Source organism: Alligator mississippiensis, chromosome 15, assembly GCF_030867095.1.
Source record: "Alligator mississippiensis isolate rAllMis1 chromosome 15, rAllMis1, whole genome shotgun sequence".
Classification (NCBI taxonomy): Eukaryota; Metazoa; Chordata; order Crocodylia; family Alligatoridae; genus Alligator; species Alligator mississippiensis.
In genome coordinates this window covers 36,982,219-37,001,750 of record NC_081838.1, presented here as the reverse complement: position 1 = coordinate 37,001,750, position 19,532 = coordinate 36,982,219, and the positions used below count along the sequence as shown (strand labels likewise).

The 19,532-nt window shown below is 45.2% G+C and overlaps 1 pseudogene; it reads left to right on the top strand.

Moving 5' to 3' along the window:
* Window positions 1-3,069: 3,069 nt before the first annotated feature.
* Window positions 3,070-3,717, top strand: LOC132245570 (olfactory receptor 4N2-like; annotated as a pseudogene).
* The last annotated feature ends 15,815 nt before the right edge of the window (window positions 3,718-19,532 follow it).

Here is a 19,532-nt window from a genome sequence, read left to right as displayed (position 1 = left end):
CAGGGACCTCACCTAGCTCCCAGACCAGGGGGCACATGAGACTGCACTGTCCCAAATCTCCCAAATCCCAGGGTATACAACTTAATGATGAAACCCGAGGAGTGGACACTCCCCATCTTGAAATGCTCTTACTTCTGCCTTCTGTTAGGCTGGCATGGTTTTCTTCCCTCCCGGTCAGCTCACTCCTACTTGCTTGCCATGTTGCCCTTCCAGAGCGATGTGGGTTGACCCCTGAAGGGAATCCATTTTGCATGATTTAGGGCTGCATCCTCAGGCGGCCGGTCCATTCTCCAACACTTGCCTCCCGGAGAGCCAAGTCATCAATGGCTACCACTAATCCCTTTTCAGCAAGGTACTCCGCATCTTGGATGATCAGCTCATCAGCGTTCATCATGCAGTGGTTACAGGTGAGCCAGTGTAGAAATGAAAGCAGGAAGGGGGTGGGGGAAATTGGGCGTGAAATGGCAGGAGAGGGGAGAAACGTGGGGGAGCATGAACTTGGAGACAAAAGAAACCCTGGTCACCCCCTCGCTGCTGCCCCAGGCCCTGCCCCTTCTCCTCAACCTCAGCTTGGCCCCACCCCCAGCCTCAGTGCAGCCCAGCCCTCCCCCTCCTCAGACTCATCTTGGCCCCGCCCCCATGCCTCAGCAGTCCCATCATTTCACCCAGGGCCCTCCCCCTTTTCCCTTTTCCTCAGCTTGGCCCCACCCCTTCTCCTCAGCCCCAGCTCGGCCTCGCCCCCATGGTGCTTCCCCCCTTCCCAGCCCCACGCTGCCCCAGCCTCAGCCTGTGGCTCCTTCTCCTCCGCGCCACCTCCTCTCGCTCGCGAGCCCTCGGGTGGCGGCCAGTCCCAGAGCCCCGCGCCGCCTCCCGTCGTGCTCCCCTCCAGGTTCCAGCGCTGGCTCACCGGGCCTCAGCCCTCCTGGCCCCTTGTGCCCCCTTCAAGGTGCCGGCTCCATCCTGCTGCCATGGCCTCGCACTGCCGAGGGACCAGGTGCTCCGGCCCCGCCCCTTCTGCTGGGGCTGGCCCCGCCCGCTCTCTTCCCCGCTGCCTGCCCCCTTGGGGGAGTAGGATGCGTGTGTCTTGTTCATACTTGTAAAAAGAGAACCAGTTGCAGAACTGGATAGATGAAAGAGTGCATATGTAATTAGAGGTGTGAGGGACTAAAGAAATGTAGAGATAAATGAGTAAAGGAACCAATAAATCTGTGTATAAATGCGTCCATGGAAAAATCTGACTGAATAGGGCTCGGTGGGATCCTAGTCTCAGTTAACAACACTAATTTGAGCAGCACAGCAAGGCTGTGTTCTGGTCCCGACTGCAGAGGACCCAGACTTACGGAGCATCCAGTCTCAGTTCAGCACGTCCAAAATTCACACGTTTAGAGAAGCCTAGATTGGAAGTCCATAGCCATCTAAATCTGACCTCCGGCATCCAGCAGGACAGAAATGTCATTGATGTTCCCTTACATCAAATCCAATAGCGTGCAAGCACCTAACTGCAATCTGAACAGGAAGGTGTGGAGTGATTCATTCCATTGTTAAGCTATTTGTCCCCATAGTTAATCCCCTATATGATTTAATAGTTAATGCTTATTCCCAGTCTGAATGTTCCTGGCTTTTACTTTCAACCACTGCATTTTACTTTGCTTTTGTTGAGTGCAGTGAAGAGCCCTTAGATACCTGATATAGTCTCCTCTTGCATAGTCTGCAAGTCATTGTTATGGTTCTCCTACATCCTTTCCATGTGTTCAGCATTATTTTTTAAAAGTAAGGGTACCAGAACTAGTCTCCCCAAGGCTGCTCGCAGAGGTTTAACTCCCTTCCTATTCGTGTTTACTACCCCTCTGTTTATAAAGCCATAATTTACCCCAGTCGTTCTTGCCAGTGAAAGGTCACGGTGACTTACGTACACAAATCCATACAGAAGTCACCAGTTTCTGAAACACAGGTCTTTATGCTGCAAGTAGAGCCCACATTCTTTGTTTCCAGAAGTATTAACTTGCAGTTACATGTATTGAGGTACACAGTGTGGACCCAGGTTACCAGCTGATCCAGGATACTCTGCATAACTGCCCTCTTCTCACTGGCATTTACTTCTCTGTCCCTATTGCAGGATCTGCTGGCATAGCCAGCAGACGTTTGAAATATGCCCAGTTAGCTAGTGAAAACAGTGAACGTGACCTGGCTCTGAGGCATGCTAGTAAAAACTATCCAAGGGCAACTCCCCAAAAGGAATTTTCCTTTCCTGTCACTCGGCCTTGTTTTTACTCATATCCTTTTGCTGTTAGTCTACATTAGTTATTAGTCTTGCCTACCAAACACAACAGAGAGCTCAGAATCAGTGGGAGTTTCTACACATACGTTAATGCACAGTGGTTACTGCACATTTAATTTAGTACTTGTATAACCAAGTACTAAATAAATGCACAGTAACCAGAGTTATTGCACAGTAGTGCTGGCAAATGCCTTTTTAGTGACGCTACTGTGCAGTTGCCTAATAATACTGCACAGTAGTGTATTAGCACTGTTCGTGGTGTGACGCGCTACTGTGCAGTGTTATTAGGCTACTGTGCAGTTAATGGCACATGTAGATGCACATAGTGAGAACCTGATTTTCATTTCAGGTCTGCTCAGCACTAGTACAATGCGGGGAGCTCAGCCTTGCTCACAGTCTTTTAAATAGTGGATACAATGGTGCTCTGATCTTAGCTGCTCCCCCACCCCGACATTTTCATGACAGCTACGATGACACACAAGGACAGCTGCATCACACAAGGACAGCTACAAACAATAACAAGAATTCATGTATGTGTTACAGGACTCTGCACTGATGAAATGGAGCATGGAAACAGCACAGAGGTGACAGAGTTCATGTTGCTGGGACTGTCTCAGACCCGGGAGGTCCAGCTGTTCCTCCTTGGCTTGTTTCTTCTCATCTACTCTCTGATCCTCCTAGCTAATGTCCTCATCATCCACAAAGATCCCTGCCTGGGCTCCCCCATGTATTTCTTCTTGGCCAACCTGTCCTTCCTGGATATTTGTTACTGCTCTGTCACTCCAACTAGAATGCTAGCTGACTTCTCCTGCCGCAAGACTGTCTCCTACAGGGCCTGTCTAGCACAGCTGTTCTTTCTCCACTTCTTAGGAGGAGCTGAAATCTTCCTGCACTTTGGCATTGCCTTTGACATGTACGTGGCCATCTGTAAGCCACTACACTATGCCACCATGGTAGACACAGGGGTCTGCTGGGCCTTATAGGTGGCCGCCTGGGCAGGGGGATTCATGCATTCCATTATCCAAGTCACCCTCCTTGTTCCTCTCCCCTTCTGTGGCCCCAACAAGCTGGACAACTCCTACTGTGATATTACCCAGCTGGTCAAGCTGGCCTGCCCTGACACCTACATCTTGGAATTTATCATGCTGTTCAACAACGACCTGGCCACCTTCATGTGCTTCCTCTTTCTGCTGATCTCCTACGGGGCCCTACTGGTCCGGCTGAGGGCAAGCTCCTCCCATGGGAAGAGTAAAGCAGCCTCCACCTGTGTCACCCACATCATCGTTGTCTTTGTCATGTTCAGTCCAGCCATCTATGTCTACTGCTGGCCCTTCCATAGCTTCCCCATGGACAAGGTGGTGGCCGTGTTCCACACTGTGGTCTTCCCCTTCATGAATCCCATGGTCTACGCGCTGAGGAATAGATTCATAGATGCATAGATGTTAGGGTTGGAAGGGACCTCAATAGATCATCGAGTCTGACCCCCTGCATAGGCAGGAAAGAGTGCTGCGGTTAGATGACCCCAGCTAGATGCCTATCTAACCTCCTCTTGAAGACCCCCAGGGTAGGGGAGAGCACCACCTCCCTTGGGAGCCCATTCCAGACTTTGCCACTCTACCTGTGAAGAAATTCTTCCTAATGTCCAGCCTCAATCTGCTCTCTGCTAGCTTGTGGCCATTATTTTTTGTAACCCCCGGGTGCGCCTTTGTGAATAAAACCTCACCAATTCCCTTCTGTGCACAAATGATGAACTTATAGGCAGCCACAAGGTTGCCTCTCAACCTTCTCTTGCGGAGGCTGAAAAGGTCCAGGTGCCCTAGTCTCTCCTCGTAGGGCTTGGTCTGCAGGCCATTAACCAAATGAGTGGCCCTTCTCTGGACCTTCTCCAGGTTATCCACATTTCTCTTCAAGTGTGGTGCCCAAAATTACAACTGCAGTCTGACCAGTGCCCAATAGAGGGGAAGTATCACCTCCTTGGATCTGTTCGTCATGCATCTGCTGATGCACGATAAAGTGCCATTAACTTTTCTTATGACTTCGTCACACTGCAGACTCATGTTCATCTTGGAGTCCACTAGGACTCCAAGATCCTTTTCCGTTTCCATGCCACCCAGCAGGTCACTTCCTAGGCAGTAGGTATGTTGGACATTTTTCCTCCCTAGGTGCAGCACTTTGCATTTCTCCTTGTTGAATTGCATTCTGTTGTTTTCTGCCCACTTGTCCAATCTGTCCAGGTCTGCTTGCAGCTGTTCCCTGCCCTCCGGCATGTCCACTTCTCCCCATAGCTTTGTGTCATCTGCAAACTTGGACAGAGTACACTTCACTCCCTCGTCCAAGTCGCTGATGAAGACATTGAAGAGTATAGGTCCAAGGACCGAGCTCTGCGGGAACCCACTGTCCACACCCTTCCATAGATACTGACCCATCCACTACAACTCTCTGGGTGCAACCCTCTAGCTAATTCACCACCCACCGGACTGTGTAGTCATCCAAGTCACAGCCTCTTAAATTGTTCACCAGTATGGGGTAGGATACCATATTGAAGGCCTTCCTGAAGTCTAAGTATACGACATCCACCCCTACTCCTGCATCCAGGCGTTTTGTAACCTGGTCATAAAAAAAGACTAGATTAATCATGCATGATCTGCCTGCTACAAACCAGTGCTGGTTTCCCGCTCAGCATAATTTTTCCCCCCTGTCTGTCACCAATTGCTTATGTCCATTTAGTAGAGGTCCTATTCCACCCTGGGCCTTCCTTTTACTCCCTATATATCTAAAGGGAGATGACTCTCAGTGCTATTGAGAGGCTGCTAGACAGATCTGGCCTCTGGAAAGGAAAATAGAAGAATGCCAGAATAATAGAAATGCAGAGATCAGAACATTTTTGTTGTGCTGGGCAAGGCTTTGTTTGAGTTGTACTGGAGTAGCACTTTAATCATGGTATATGTTCTACAACTTAACCATGGAGTTCCTCTGAAGTAGGCTGGAAATTGTGCGGGCCGGGTCAGACCCCGGGCCCTTTTCATCGCTCTGCACGTGGGCTGTGGCCGGCAGCCCGGGCAGGCCGGGTCGGAGAGGGCGGGTGCCGAGCTAGAATTAGGCACAGACACGTAACGGTTGATTTTAAGATTGTTTACTTACACCAAGATGGTCGCGGTGCAGGCTGAGAACTTGCTTGAGTTGTGGTTACAACAGAAAACACGAACACACGTGGAGTTTGCTAGGCTCCATGCAGACAGAACTCGAACAATCACGTGGAGTTTTCTAGGCTCCACGCAGACAGAACTCCGGATGTCCAGGACAAGCGCACATAAAACTCGTCGATACATCTTATAGAAGGCTCCGTTCGAAGACGGGAAGAGGTGGGCGGTGGATCAGGCCACCAAACTCCTCTGAGCAACACACAGGGTTTCTATTACCCTGCCGCGCACACCCAGAGTCCCCACAAGATGGATGCGGAGTCCTCTTCGGCTTGGGCGGAAACTGCTCAAGCCTCTTATGTGGCTAGCAGGCCAATCGCTAGCCGCCACGTGTAAATAATTTAGCACTAGCCAATTGCGGGGCACGAATTTGCATGCGAAGAGCGGGAACTCCTTTGCACCGTGCATTTCTATGTTGCAAAGAAAATGCACCCTGCAAAGACCGCTACAAAGTGGCGGGAACACTCCTTTGCACGCGGGTTCTCTGTGCAGCAGAACTCCTTTGTGCAATGAAGCTGTAAACCCATGGGGATAATTCTTAGTGCCGAAGCACACACAAAAAAAATCAGACCTTTGGGTCATGACAGAAATAAACTTTAGGAAACTTAGTATCTGTGGAGTACAGTGGTTCTTTACACTGTGGGTACATTGCACATGTGCTTTAAGACACAGTAGCCTATTATACTGCTCATTAACTTGTCATGTAAAAACCCATGCAATTACACTAATGCACAGTAAAATGGGCTACTGTGCATTGTGCATCTCTTTAAAAATGGCACTTTTCATACTGCACATTAGGGCAGCTTAATGCGCATATATTTAGTACCTGTTATTGGAGGTACTAAATCTAATGTGCATTTAAAAAAGTGCATTAATGCAGGTGTAGACATACCTTGTGCATTTTTAATGGTGCAGAACCTATGGTCTAATTTTCTGGGTCTGTACAAAAACTTTGGAATAAATGTATTATCCATGACATGACCTATAATATAGATGGACAGGCTCCACGACAGCTGTGTAGAAACACTGTACTAACTCTATAGCACAGTCTTTCAACCCCCGGTTGACAACCCCCTGCTCTACAGTATCTATGGAATAACTATAAATTAACCTGGTATAAGCCAGGCAGTAACTCTATATTAACTGTGGAGTAAGTCTACATCATCTGTGGGGCAATTCTGTTAGCTGTGTAAGTCTATAGCCCCAAATCCTATTTGGCAATACTTGTTTGGGCTATTCCAGAAAATGTGCATCACCTCAAGACCCTTAATCTTAGTTCATGCTGGGAAATGTGTAGTTTCCCTACTGCTCCTTCCTGCAAAGGCTGAGCCCATTTTGCCCTGCAGATCCACAGTAGTAGAAATATCCCTACTAAGAGTACTGCCACTCCCTTTTGCCCAGTAGCCAAGTGCTTAGAGCACTTCTGGAAAACATGGGAGTCCTAAGGCCAAAAGGAGAGCATGCAAGAGGGAACTTGACTCTTGCAAACCTTTCCTCTCGGTGGGCCAGTTTTAAGGGGAGGGACAGAGGATGTTCTGTTCCCACCATTTGGAGGGATTCATCTGAGAGGGGGGACACAAGATTTGGGCCGCAATAACTGTGTGGCAACACTCTAGTACCTCTGGATCGTTTTCCTTTTATATCTGGAGTGAGCCCGTAGCACCCAGAGAGTAACACTATAGTGACTCCATGGTCAGAAAGGCAAAGCCTGAGCACTGTATAAGGTGGAAAAGAAGGTGGGACTGAGTGTGAGGTTGGCAGGGACACTGGTTGGATGAGGAGCAAAATGGAGAGGACTTTCCAACCCCCACTCCCCAGCTTTTCAGGCTGCTCTGTACGTTTTTTCATGCTTTTCTCTGAGTTCACATCCATGTTTCTGGAGTCTTGATATACATGCAAGTGTTCAGCTAGACACAGAGGTTTCGAATGACATTCTATCATACATATGCAAGAAATAAAGTGGACAATCAGAGAAATATTTACCTACTTTTTTTTTTGAAGTCACAGAAGATTTTCAACTTTTTAGTCATGTAACCAAGTAATAACATCTACACAATTGTAAAGAACCAAATACATTTCCTTTCCTTTCATTACTAGTGGACCTCAAAGTAGTTTTATAAGAGTTGTTAACACGTATACAAATACTTATTGTATATTGCATAGTAAACTTTTTTTTTACAGTATGCAGGACTCAGTGGAATCATCTGATCTTTGTTAAGCAGGGATCTGATGGGCATGGTTGCCTTTAGACGTTAACATCTACGAACAAAAGATTTATCCTTCAATCCTACTATTAGATCTGCAAGTCAAGGCATCTGAATTTGTCTGGGGGCTTCTAGACATTATTCCAGCTGCAGCATTGCTTTCCCTTTGCAATGGAGACATCATGCCATGTGCACAGCTACAGGTGCATCAAGCAGGCCTTCAGGAGCACCGTTGGAAGAATTATATGGCTAACAGCTTGGGCACTATACTGGCTGTATAGCAAATTTCAAGGAAAGATACATTTCCAAGAAAAAAGTGCATGGGGGTTAGAAGGTTCTAGTTGGCAAAGATGGTGAGCAGGAGGAGGGTGCTCCTAGTCACAATGACAAGATACAAGAGCAAAAACAATACAAAGAATAGGGGCTGTGTCCGAGTTACCTTGTCAAGAAGCATCCCTTTGTTCCCTAAAATATCCACTTTAAAAATAACATGGTGGGGTTCAATTCTAAGAGACTGGAGTGTCCACACAGATCTCAGTGTTTTTTGAAGGGAATTATGAGCATTCATATGATAAGACTAAAAAAGGTTTCACATATTTATTTGCTACTTTATTGACAGGGGTAAGGCGGGGGTAGTTTGAGAACATTCCCACAAAATAAAACTGTTTTCCCACTATTGCACCAGATCGCTTCCAGAAATTAGTTGTTAGATGCTAGTTCTTCTTGCACAAGCAAATCCATCACTAACATCTGGAAACACAGAAGGTATCCACATCACATAAAAAAAAAAAAAAATCAACAAGATCCCTCTGTCAACTTGCCCTCCTACGTAGACAGACATTATCCTAGTCTAAGCAAGCCACATGAAAGCCATGGAAGTAGATTCACGTAAGTGAAAACAAAAACTTATCCCAAGATTGCCTAGTGAAATCCACTGCTGAAACTCTGTTCAGGCACCCACATGTTCAAGGCTTGGCATACAATCGCACTGAGACTCATGCTCTCCCCCCCAGCCCCACCGAGCACTCTTCTACCTTCTTGGTAATAAAAGCTAAAAATTACGGAGTGAAATTGAAAAGGGACTCCCATCCTGAGCTGCACGTCCCCACCTGTCTGGTATCCATCACAAAGAAAAGAAAGGTCTCACTTTCCTTAGAACTGAATCAATTATATGAAAGAGCAAGATCTCCTTGAATGCAATTCATCAGGGACATTAGAATTAGTGATCTGGAGATTGACAATAATAGTATTGTTTTTAAAGGGAGTTAATCATTATTACAGTTATAACCACATAGGAAATGTGTGTAACCATCCTTATGAAGTCCCTAGTGGTTGGAGAGGGTGATTTTATTCAGAGTTAAGGCTCCAACAGAAACGCACTTGATTCTCCTACATTTCCGGACAAAGGGAGTTTGACATTGCATCTCACTGGAAACCATATCAGAACTCTGAATGCAAAAGCACCCAAGGCTAGATTCTAGTTCACCTATTGGGTATCTAAGTCTACCTAACATGCCTGGGACAAAGTACAGACAGTCAAGAAGCCTGAGCCCAAATCCATTCAATCTTTGTAGGTTAGTCCAAGATTGACCTGGTAAGCAAGTCAACAGCCACTTATCCTAGAACAACTAAGTCTACATCCATCCGGTTTTATCTTAAACTGGGTTCAGCCATGTTGAAAGCAGTTGATGTGCACTGAATGTCTACCAAGTTACAGATTTGAACCAGTTTCTGACCGCGTATACCAGTTTGTGGGCAAGTTTTGTCCCTAGCCTCGGTGTCTAAGTACGATTCTAAGGTATCCTCCTCAAGTACCTGATAAGCCATATTACATGCAGTTTTTGTCACAAAGTGCCACTTGACTGGAAGACTGAGTCACAAAAAAACCAATGAGGAGGAGGAAGATCCACTCACCTTTCTCAATTGCTGTTTTTTTCAGGGACTGGGGCAGGTTGAACTAGAATCTATGTATGGAGGTGAAGTAACGGCCACTTTTCTCAATGTTTGAGAGTGAAATGTCATCAACTCTACACAGGACAAAACTGAAAGAACTTAGGGTGATGTTAGTCTCCCCTGCATGTCTAAGTGTACCAAGTGGGTTGCCTACATGGGCACCTAAGACCAAAAATGACACTTATGCGTAACTTGGCATGCTGTACCTGGGGTGTGTGGATGACTATGCATGACTATATACTCACAGAAACTGGGCATATAAACCAGCAACAAAACATGTGCAAGAGCCCCCAGCTTTTCACTTAAATACTTGAGTGGCTAGGGCACTAACAAGGCCAGCCACAGATCTTGGGTCCTCCTCAAGAAGAGGGTGTTTGGACCTCGGCATCGCTGACCCCCAAGAACAGTACTCTAACCACTACACCAAGGGCCAACGTCCAGCCCTTTCCCCAGTGCTCCTTTTTAAATATGCCCCCTTGGGCAGCCATGGAAGAAGGCATGTAGGTGTGGAAATAAGTTTAACCAGGCCTCTTACTTGACTAAGAAGAGAGAGAAAGAGAAGAGAAAAAGATGCTGATGCTGATACTACGTGTTTTAAAATGTTCTAAGATAAGGAAAAACCTTCTTGCCCTGTTTTGTCTGTGTTAACCTCCTCCTTTCCACTGAACCAGAAGCTGATAACTGTTCCCAAAACATAGTGGTTTGTTTTTTTTTTTCTAAATAAGTAAACTGCTTACGTGTGACAAACGAATGATCAACATGTTTCTGTTTCTCTCAAGGTTGCTTTGTCTGAACCATGCATCTTTTCTCACTGTCTAAAGTATAAATACACTTGTAAATTTGTAGAGGTCAGAGTTCCTTTGAGAACTCTCCCTGTGATCACTTGTATAGCTTAAAATAAACCTAGATGGCTCTGCCAATTCTAATACAACAACAACGTGAAGTTTGATTTCTTCCACAATTTGGTGCCGTGACTCAGATAGAGGCACCCAGAGTGATTGGTTGAGACACAGACTGTCTCCTCACTGATGCCCCGGCTAGCCAAACTAAGGTAAGAGACCTTTTGAAATCTCTACTGGGGCTTTTCAGTGAGAGACTGCCTGTATGTCTTCCTGTTCGCTGCTTGAGGCTTACCCTACCCGACCCTTTTGCTGCCAGAATTGTTAGACCCACTATGTAAGTAGGAACTCTGAATTAAGGTTAAAGAAGAGAGTAAAGAAACTGTGTTGCTGCTGTCAGTGAATGAATCCCTGTGTGAATTGAGTTAAGATCTGTAAAGAACTATGAGGTCTTTCTGAAGCTAGGAGTGGAAACCTTGTGCAGCCGCCCCGAGGACACCAGACTGTGTGCTCTTCAAAAGCAAGGGTGCAAGGTGGAAATTCTTAGACTGAAGGAGATCAGGGTTGTGTGACAAATTTTCCCTATCCCCACTCTCATGAATGAGCCATGTCTAACAGTGATCAACTGCATTGTGTGCCAGTGCTATGGACATTAGGCATAGCATTTCTGTCCACTAGCAAATCTCACAACCTGACCAGACACCCTCAATAAGCCTCCCTTGTGTGAAAGACCTGTGTGAATTGAGGTTAAAGATATGGGGAGCAGAGGGTCTAAAGACGTACCGGCTCTGCCAGAAGGGACTCCAGCACTGTACGTGTGCACACGCTATGGCCATAAGAGTTGTACGTTTCTAGGTAAATGGAATGGGTATACCAGAGATGATGCTAGCTTGCAGTTTCCCCTGGAGGGAACGTTTGATTTAAGTAAAATCCTTCATCTCCGCGGAGCCCTTGAGTCAAGAGGCAGTAAAACACCACAGACTCAGTGGGACATAATTTTTTGATTAGTATACAGAAGGTTCCAAAAGATGTCAAGAATCTCAAATTCAAAGCCTCAAGGACTCCCAAGAAAAACTAAAATCTCAGATAAAAGCATTAAAACAGAAAAGTGCACCAAAAGGGGATCCCCCATCAACAACATTATCAGCACTAATACAGCTTTATCCACAATTGACTGAGAATGAATCTGTAGAAGACAATTGATTTTTTTAATGTGCCACCCCCATACCAGGCCCAGGAGATCTCCTAAACCCTTTTAAGCAATTCCCCAATATCAGGGAAGAACCCCAGAAGTTTAGAGAGGAATTGGAAACTGTAATCAATTGTTATGAGCCAACATGGGCTGATTTAAACCAATTAATGAGAAGTGTTCTGCCCTCCGAAGTCTGTAACCGCCTCATTGCACAGGCTAATTGGCCTCTTCAAGACCCCTGAATGGGAGGTCACTTAGTAGGTGCCCGAGAACGCCTTCTTGAAGCTGTGCTTAAAATCTGCCCCAGGAAAACTGACTGGGCCAAAATAAATAACTGTAAGCAAAACAAAGGAGAATCCCCAGCAGACTACATGGATCACTTGAAACTCGTATTTGAAAGACATTCTGGCATTGAAGATGCAGCTGAAACTGCCCCAGAAGCAGTTGCCGCAGCTTTTGTCCAAGGACTTCTTGCTAAAGTCCAGGAACAGCTGCGTATAATTGCTGTAGGTTGACAAACTAAGATGCTTACAGAATTAGTCACCATTGCTAATCACTGTACAGCCTGCCAAGAAAAGAAAAAGGAATCCATGGAAACTAAGCTAATGTCTTTACAAATACAAACTTTAGGCAAAGGTAGAAGCTGAGGTTTCTATCGAGGACAATTCAGAGGCAGGGGATGTGGTCGTGGGATGGGATGAGGAAAATTTCAGTCCCAAAATAATGACAGTAGTTATTATTGTGACCAACCAGGACACTGGAAGCCTTAATGTCCTCACCAGCCTGGCCAGCCAGGGATGACATTTAACCAGCCACCACCTCCTCTCACTCAATTTTCTGTCCTGAACCAAGAAGCCTCCTATTAGAACAGCCTGAGGAATGATAACATTATCTCTCACTTAATCAAGAGGATCCCTTTGTTTCCTGTTTAATAAGCGGTACTCCTACAAAATGTTTAGTAGATGCCGGTGCAAGTCGCTCTACTTTCCGAGCTGAAGAATTTTCTACAGCCCCCCTCTCCTCTGCTGTTGTAAACTCTGTAAGAATTTCAGATCAGATAGTTCCTCATCCTGTTTCCCAACCCTTACATGTTTTTCTCGGCCCTGTTTCTGATCAACATTATTTTCTCCTCAGTCCTTGTTCACCTGTTTATTTGTTAGGCAGAGATTTGCTTTGTAAACTCGGCTGTAGTATTTATTGTTCTCCTAAAGGTGTTTATTTGGATGTTCCCTGTGTTAATAAAATGGCTGTACTTGCTACCCTCGCTAGCTCACCTCCTGAGCCTGAGTCCCCTAATCTTTCTGTGTTACAAGAGGAAATCATAAAGGCTGTCCCTCTGTTTCTCTGGTCCCAACATGCTAATGAAATAGGGCAAATTCATACCGCCCATCTTGCAAAATTTAGATTAAACCCAGCTAAGCCATTACCTAAAGTTGCTCAATACCCTTTACGCCTGGAAGCTGAAGAAGGGATACATCCTGTTATAACAGCTCTTTTGCAGCAAGGTATCATTGTCCCGACTAAGAGTCCTTGTAATACACCTATCCTTCCAGTAAAGAAACCTGGGAAGAATACCTAACACTTTGTACAAGACCTCCATGCAGTAAATTCTGCAGTTTTACCTACTTTTCCTGTTGTACCAAATCCAGCCACTATCTTGTCCTGTATTCCTCCTAATTCCAGTTATTTTACTGTTGCTGACTTGTGTTCTGCATTTTTCTCTATCCCTATACACCCTGATAGCTGGTTTCTCTTTGCATTTACCTATCAGAGACTTCAGTATACCTGAACTTGATTGCCCCAAGGCTATAGTGAATCCCCTTCTCTTTTTCCTCAAATTCTGAAGAAGGATTTAGATGACATAATATTTAAAGAAAAGTCTGTGCTTGTGCAGTACGTTGATGATCTGCTCTTAGCATCTACCTCCCTTTAAGCCTGTAAAGCTGATTCTTTAACTCTCCTCACCTCTCTTGCCCTAAAAGGCCATAAGGCATCTAAAGAAAAGTTAAAACTTAGTCTCCCTCGTGTGCACTACTTGGGTCATGATATTTCTGCTATGCCTCTATAGTCAAGTCCCTGCAAAACCTGACTCTTGTTAATACCCCTTTAGCCTTTACCCTGAACTTCAGAAGCCGAAGCCGCTTTTGCCTCTATTAAACAAGCTCTTTCATAGATAGATTTCATAGACACTAGGGCTGGAAGGGACCTCGGAAGATAATCGAGTCCAGCCTCCTGCCCAAAGGGCAGGAAGTCAGCTGGGGTCATAGGATCCCAGCAAGATAAGCATCCAGTTTCATCTTGAAGGTGTTCAATGAAGGCGCTTGAACAACCTCCGGCGGCAGGCTGTTCCAGACCTTGGGGGCTCGGACAGTAAAGAAATTCTTCCTTATGTCCAGCCTGAAACGATCTTGTAGTAGTTTGTGACCATTCGTCCTCGTCATCCCTTGGGGCGCTCTGGTGAACAAACGTTCCCCCACATACTGGTGGTCACCCCTGATACACTTATAGGTGGCCATCACATCACACCTGAGCCTGCACTTTCCAGACTAAATAGCCCCAGGGCTCTCAGCCTGTCATCGTAGGATCTGCTTCCCTGACCTCTGATCATGCACGTGGCTCTTCTCTGGACTCTCTCAAGCTTCTCCACATCCTTTTTGAATTGTGGAGCCCAAAACTGGACACAGTACTCCAGCTGCGGCTTCACTAAGGCCGAGTACAGGGGGAGAATGATGTCCCAGGATTTGCTTGAGAAGCATCTATGGATGCAAGCCAGCGTTTTGGTCGCTTTACTAGCCGCCGCATCACACTGCAGGCTCATGTTCATCTTGTGGTCAATGATGACCCCCAAGTCTCTTTCTTCCATAGTGCTAGCCAACATAGCACTGCCGAGCCTATAAGGATGCTGCAGGTTTTTCTTCCCAAGGTGGAGAACCTTGCATTTATCGGCATTGAACACCATCAGATTCTTGTCCGCTCACTTGCTGAGCCTGTCCAGGTCAGCCTGGATCACCCGCCTGTCTTCTGATGTGGATGCTTTGCCCCAAAGTTTGGTGTCATCGGCGAACTTGGCCAGTCCGCTTCTGACTCCAGTGTCCACATCATTAATGAAGATGTTGAACAGTATGGGTCCAAGGACAGAGCCTTGGGGGACCACACTGGTCACAGGACACCACGATGAGTGACTTCCATCAATTACTACCCTCTGGGTCCGACCCCGGAGCCAATGTTCCAGCCAGTGGATCATGGAGGACCCAAGGCGACAATTGGCCAGTTTCTCCAAAAGGCGATCATGGGACACCAGATCGAAGGCTTTTTTGAAATCAAGATATATGACATCAATCTCTTCTCCCTTGTCCAGGTGATGGGTCACCTGGTCGTAGAAGGAAATGAGATTGGTCAAGCAAGACCTACCCGCAACAAACCCGTGCTAGCTATCCCTTAAGATGTTGACATCGGCCAGTCCATTAAGGATGGCCTCTTTAATAAACTTTTCTAAGATCTTCCCTGGGATAGAAGTCAGGCTGATGGGCCTATAGTTAGCCGGATCCACTTTCCTCCCTTTCTTGAAGATAGGCAACACATTGGCCTTCTTCCAGTCTTCAGGCACTACACCAGAGCACCAAGAGTTTTCAAAGATCCTTGTCGCAAGCTCCTGCCCTAGGCCTTCCTGATTATACTAAACCATTTATTCTTTTTTGTCATGAAAAAGACGGATTTGCACTTGCTGTGCACGCGGAGACAAGCACCGTCCCATTGTATATTATAGCGCTGCACTTGACCCAGTTGCAGCCGGACTTCCTCCATGTCTTCGTGCTGTACCTGCAGCTGCTATTACTGTTGAACTGTCCTGTACCCTTGTATTTGGTTCTTCCTGTACTGCTGCTGTCCCACTTGCAGTAGCAGACCTTTTACTAAAAACTAAAGCTCAACACCTTTCAAATGATAGATTGACTAAGTATGAAATTTTGCTTCTTTCTGCTGGAAATATTGTTTTAACTAGATGCCCTGTTTTAAACCCTGCCTCCCTGTTGTCTACTCCTTCAGATGGTGAATCGCATGATTGTATTATTGTTACTGCCCACCTAACAATGCCCCGCACTGATCTAAAGGACACCCCCTTGCAAAACCCAAATCTAGTATTTTATGTTGATGGGTCATGTCAAAGAAACTCAAAAAGTTCTCTTGTTTCAGGATATGCAATATGTTCCCATGTGTATTCAGCTCAAGTTGCTGAGCTTGTGGCCCTTACCAGGGCTTGCACCCTAGCCTCTGGTCCCTCTCTTAATATTTACACTGATTCTCACTATGCCTTTGGTATTATACACGATTATGGTCAACTTTAGGAGCAAAGAGTCTTCCTCATGTCAAGAACTGCCAAAATTAGTAATGGTACATATGTAAATGCCTTGTTAAATTCTTTACAGTTACCGTCTGCTGTTGCTATTATTACATGCCAAGATCACCAGAAACCTTATGATAATGTTACATGTAAAAATGCTCTGGCAGACTCCACAGCCAGAACTGCGGCTATTTCCACTCCTCAGGCTACACCTGTGTTTTTGTCTATCTCAACTAACCAATCTCCATTGGCAAGTCTTCATGACATTGCCCTCCTCCAAGATCAGGCTCCAGAACCAGAAAAATATACGTAGAGACTGGTTGGGTGTTTGTTACACCCTGACCATTTATGGCACTCCCCGGATGGCCACCTGGTTGCCCCAACAGTCCTTCTTCCCTATCTTGCTCACGTACACCACGGCATAGCATACGTGAGCAAAGGAGAGATGATAGAAGCTGTTAAGCTTGATTGGTTTGCTCCAACTTTTTCATCTGTGGCTCAACAATAATGTTATACCTGCCCTATTTGTCAAGCCCATAATGTGGGAAAGCCTGTAAAAACAAAAAAGGCAGCACATCCCCCACCTTGGGGGCCGTTTGTAAATTTACAAATAGATTTTATTCAAATGCAGAAATGTTGTTCTTATGCATATGTTCTTGTTATTGTAAGTATGTTCTCTGGATGGGTAGAAGCCTACCCATGTGCAAAAGCTGATACCATCACTGTGAGCAAAACGTTGCTCAGAGACTTTATTCCAAGGTTTGGTACTCCTTTATCCATAAACTCTGATAGAAGAACTCATTTTACTGGGCAGCTAATGAAAAAAGTCTGCAAAGTCCTGCAAATCCAGCAGAACTTTCATTGCCCATACCATCCACAGGCCTCGGGCCAATGGAATGCCAAAATGGCATTTAAAAAAATAAACTGGCCAAAATTTGTGCTGAAAATCACTTAAAATGGCCAGATGCACTTCCCATAGACCTTATAAGTATGAGGTCTACTGTCAATCGAAAGACCAGACTTAGTCCACATGAAATCCTGATGGGAAGACCCATGAGACTCCCTGCCTCACCACCTGTTGCCTCCTACTTTTGCAATATACATTTACTTGATAATACTATTCTAGACTACTGTATGGCACTAATGAAGTGTGTTAAGGCTTTTCATTCACAGGTACAAGCAGCTCTCCCCAAGAAACCAAATGAGCCATGCCATTCCATCCTGCCTGGTGATTGGGTTCATGTAAAAGTCCATCAACAGAAGGCATCACTGGAACCCCACTGGAAAGGCCCATTCCAGGTATTCCTGACAACCAACACTGCAATAAAGTGTCAAGGACTCCAACCGTGGATCCATGCTTCAGACACTAAGAAAACATCAACCGCGTTAGAGTTAGAGTCTCCTCCATATCAACCTTGTAATCAGTCTCCACAGACTGGTAGTGAGCCTAGCACCTGCCAACAGGAGAGCTCAAGACCAGTAGTGAGCCAAGCACCTACTGGTGAAAAAGATTTGCCACTACAGAGTGAAGAGGATTTGCCACTACAGAATGAAGAAAATGTACCCCAACAACACCACTATGCCCTTCGGGAAAGGAAGGGCTCCATCTAGTTCCTGGTTCCTGAGGTGGAGATGGTTAGTCGTGACTTGGTACTTCTCAGTCTTCCTTTTGGATCATCTTATATGAACTTAAAGACTCAGCAGCTAAAAGAAACTTTGTAACTCAGACTAGACTTCAAAACAGGTCAAAAAGATCACTCCCACACTGGCATGCTCACCAAAATGCTTTTCTTCAACTATCTTATCAATATGCAAAGGATTTAAATGTTTCTAAATGTTGGGTATGTCCCCACTTGCCTCCTAGTACAATGACAGGGGTGCCCATAATTGCTTTATCCCTTAATTGGACAACTGTTGTGATATGCATGTTAAAATAGTGAAAAGGTAAAAAAGAAAGAAAAATTACAAGTTAAAAGGCTCATGGCTATAAATATCTAATGTTGGGCCAAAAAGGCCCAAAAAGGGGGAATGTGGAAATAAGTTTAACTAGGTTTCTTACTTGACTAAGAAGAGAGAGAAAAAGAAGAGAAAAAGATGCTAATGCTGATGCTATGTGTTTTAAAATTTTCTAAGATATGGAAAAACCTTCATGCCTTGTTTTGTCTGTGTGCAGATGTTAACCTCCTCCTTTCTGCCGAACCAGAAGCTAACTGTTTCCAAAACATAGTGTTTTTTTTTTCTAAATAAGTAAACTGCTTACATGTGACAAACGAATGATCAACATCTTTCTGTTTCTCTCAAGGTTGCTTTGTCTGAACTGTGTATCTTTTCTCGCTGTCCAAACTATAAATATGCTTGTAAATTTGTAGAGGTTAGAGTACCTTTGAGAACTCTCCCTGTGATCACTTGTATAGCTTTAAATAAACCTAGATGGCTCTATCAATTCTAACACAACCACAACACGAAGTTTGGTTTCTTCCACAAAGGCAAATAAACTTTCAGATTTTAAAGCCAGAAAAAAAGTGGCAAATAAATTTTATCAAACCTTTAACAATAAACAAGGACCAGAAATATATGTTGTCAGAGCGGATTTGAATCAGTGCCTCGACACAGTGGAACTTTCTAGCACAGGGCATGGTAAGGCAGGGGAAGTCTCGGCATGGTGAAGAGTTCTGGCGTGGATAGAGTTCCCGCCAATGAAATGCAGATTTGCATAATGTGATTGGCTGATGTTAAATTATTCCCACGTGGCGGCTGGCAATTGGCTCACTAGCCGTATAAAAGGTTAGGGGCGTTTCCACCCTAGGTGGAGAACTCTGCGATTCCCCCTGGAGTGGAACTCCAGCAGCTTGATCACCTGCCAACGACTCCCCGTCAGCGAAGCCTTGCGAAGTACCCTCTGTGTTGCATGCCCGAGTTAGACCCGAGCTACCCGGTCTACAAGAGCTCCTCGATTACCGATTAGAAAATAGAATTGTTGCAACTACGATTGCCTGCTCTGTATACGACTCTACAGTGCAAGTAAAGCTACCTCTGTTTTCCAATTGATACGTGTCTCGTTATTCCTAATTCCGCTCCGCTGATAGAGAGTACCCATCTTCCCTTCACGGGATCGCAGCCACAACCCCAGCTAGCATTTCCGAGGACTCCTGATCCTCGATTCCCCCTTGGCCCGCACATATGTTAGTAGCAGTAGACATAGCCGCAGGCTAGCCAGAAGTGTGGCCTACGGCCAAAGCAACCAAAAAGGCAGTAATATAAGCTTTACAAAAAGTAACAACTCATTTAAAAAAAAAAACATGCCATTTAAAAACAAACAATATCTCATTTTAAAAATTGGATAGTAAAGCAATAGTGTAAAAAAGCACAGATAGAACATCAATTCAGCATCCCTTATCATCCGCAAAGTCAAAGAAAAATAAAAAAAAATTAAGTCAGAAAATAAAAAATTAAGAATTACTCAAAAAGTAAAAAAAAGAGTTCAACAAATTACTTAAATATTACAAGCCTTACAAACATGTGAAGAA